The 2876-nt window shown below is 36.4% G+C and overlaps 1 long non-coding RNA gene across 1 annotated transcript; it reads right to left on the bottom strand.

Moving 5' to 3' along the window:
- Positions 1 to 235: 235 nt before the first annotated feature.
- LOC118471127 (uncharacterized) lies at positions 236 to 1845 on the bottom strand. The gene is made up of 3 exons (XR_008602813.1): positions 1725 to 1845; positions 1463 to 1555; positions 236 to 739 (listed from the first exon to the last, which is right to left on the bottom strand). It is a non-coding gene; the product is annotated as an uncharacterized LOC118471127 (long non-coding RNA).
- Positions 1846 to 2876: the final 1031 nt, after the last annotated feature.

Genomic DNA, 2876 nt, shown 5'->3' on the forward strand with positions numbered 1-2876 from the left:
TTTAAGTATAGTCAACTTAAATGTACAATAGGCGGAACTTAATATTATACGTCAAATACACTTAAAAATTCTAGTTTTATTAAAATTCTTAATATATTAAAAAAATTATAGTTGGGATAAAAAAAAAATCCAATTAAGTTCTTTTGTCAATAACCACACAATGCAGCACATTTAATTCATTTTATTGAAACATAACAAAACAACAAATATTGTTCAACATGCAGTGAGGACAAGAATGGGTTTAAAAAAAACTGCAACTTTCTAAAATATGTCCTCTGTGGAATAATTTTAGTAAAATAAACAATACTAGATGCATCTTGTACAAGAGGAATCACATACAAAATGAGCAACAGCATGAATATTTGTTTCAGTCAGTGCAATTTAACGGTGCAATAATCCAGACATGGGCTTGAAGAGTTGTGCCTTGCACTGCAAGCTCATTCTTCAGCTTTTGAGTCTTTGGAGGTAGCTCTCTTCGGCCTGAATTTATTATGACCTGCTGAATGAAGGTAAAGGTGTTCATGCTCCTCAGGTAGTGCAGGTGGAGTGTGGAGGTAAAGCCAAACAAGAGGCACATTGCTTGAGGTAGGTTGGTGAGTGTGTCCATTACAGGGCTGCCCTCTAGGATGATTCCCACTCATGAAGGGTTTAGTTGTGGTGATGCTGGGCTTGCAGCGCTGTTGTCCTCATAGCAGAGTAATGCCACTGGAATGTCGCCGGAGTCTCCCTCATTAAGATTCTATATAGTGCAAGAAATGAGACAAAACAAGGATATTTAGGTTAACAACAATTTCTCTATGACCTTCTTTAATATTGCAATTTTTCTAATTCATTGTGGTTGTATTTTAGGTTGTGTTGTGTAAACAAGTTGTTAGAGCCATTTTTGTGTGTGTTCTATGGGTGTCTGTTGGTGTATAAATTTCATGTTTTGACAGTAGCTGGTATATTGGACAATGTAAATGAATGGTATAAACAGAAGAAGGGTTAATTCAGGTGTGCTGCTGACTGGGGAGAAGCACACAGTTTTTTAATCAGAGTTTTAGTGGCCGAAATTAAGCCTTTTAGTTTATTTTGCATGTAAGTACAAATTAGTGGAACAAGAGCGTGTAGATCAATAAAGGCGATATTGGAAATACGCTCAAGATCTCTGGATTCCTTCAATGGAGCCAGCACAAAGTATGCCTTACCTGGAAGTTCCAGCAGCAGCCCCTCACTGGTTTAGGTTTTTTTGTAGAAATCAAGTCACTATACAAGCCCTTTTAATGTTTGCATACTTTGCGGTATAAAACGCAATAATTAGTTTTGCCTTGCTTACAAGGAAGGCATATTATCAAGTTAAATTCAACTTGAGTTCAATGAAACAACTTCAAAAAAACCTAATTATAATAACCCATCATCCCAAATAAACAAAACCTGAAAATGGCAAAACTGATTCAAACACTTATCAAAAAACATTACTCACCAAATTGCTCTGAAAGAACATGGATGCATTGTCCCTAAGAATGACTTTAAGTCCTCTCAGGACAAGGCTTCTAATGGCTGTTGGCTCAGTGCTCTGCAAAGGTATAAAGGTATAGCACGCACTTAATGTAGGACAATGAAATATATCTTATATCACTTTATTTATCCATATAAAGAAACACCTAAATGAAAGAGAGTTAGTTTATGTAATATGGATGAACTAACCATCAATATCATTAAAGAAAACAGGAATATCAACCCACCGTTGTCTGTTGTAGCAGGTCAGCTAACTGCTTGCCTCTCCGACCCATCTTCCTCTTGAAGATTTCCATGAAATTAGAAAGAATTTTTCTTGAAGATTTCAACCCTGTTAAACTCCAACCTGAAAATTTTGAAAAAAAAATACATTTGTCATGAGACAAAATTACCATGACAAACAGCAAAACTTAATTCTAGAGTCTGCAGTTTGCATTTGACCCACATTTATGATGTGAAAGCAGGATAAATAGCTATGGAGTGCATTAAGAGACTTAAATGTACACATACATTCCTGGTGTAAGCAAGAAAGAGTTCAGTTCTGGCAGAAGTTCCATGTTTTAGCCGACAATGTTTGATAAGCTGTGTTTCTTCTCACAGATGACAGGGCAGTACTTGCATTTCCAAGGCATTATAATGAGGCTTTATACAAAAATAGGACAATAAATGGGGCTAATGTTAAAAATGGGCATTTACTTTTCAAAACTACACTGAAGTAATTTGAATTCTACTCTGTTTCAAAACTGTATGTAGAGAACACACAGGTCGAGAGAAACTCTACAAACAAAATGATTATCAAAGTCTTACTATTCACCTTACCCACGTTCACATGTACACATTTCAAGCTAGAAAAATACCAGCAGTTTCCGATTAGTACTGGAATAGAGAAAACAACTCACCTTGTTCAGACAGAAAATGGCAACTGCTTTACTGGAGACAAATGTCCTTTGAAAGGGTCCAAACTTGTAAAAAATTGAAAAATGCAGGCAGAAAACATATTTTCCAAGAAGCATGAAAGGTGCAAAGGCCTTACATTGCTCTGTGAAAATGAGAAAAAGGCGCAAACTTCTCTGTATCCTCCAACGGACAAGCCCAGACTTGTTTTGACTTGTGAGCCAAATAATCTCCTCAAATAAATATCGAGTACGGTAAGTATGGACTTCCAGACTTGACAGTGACGTCTTTGAAGTGCAAACTCCTGAGGATGGGAGGATGAATGGTGACTATTCTGCAATCTGAACATCAGCGTCCTTGATGATGTTGCATCTTGGTGGTGGACTTGCCTGTATTTTCACCTTCATGTTTACTGTATTATACCGATATTTACAATAAAAGAGCATGCACACCAACAAAATATCTGTCTATTTTCATTTGAGTAC

Source organism: Amphiprion ocellaris, chromosome 9, assembly GCF_022539595.1.
Source record: "Amphiprion ocellaris isolate individual 3 ecotype Okinawa chromosome 9, ASM2253959v1, whole genome shotgun sequence".
In the NCBI taxonomy this organism is placed as follows: domain Eukaryota; kingdom Metazoa; phylum Chordata; class Actinopteri; family Pomacentridae; genus Amphiprion; species Amphiprion ocellaris.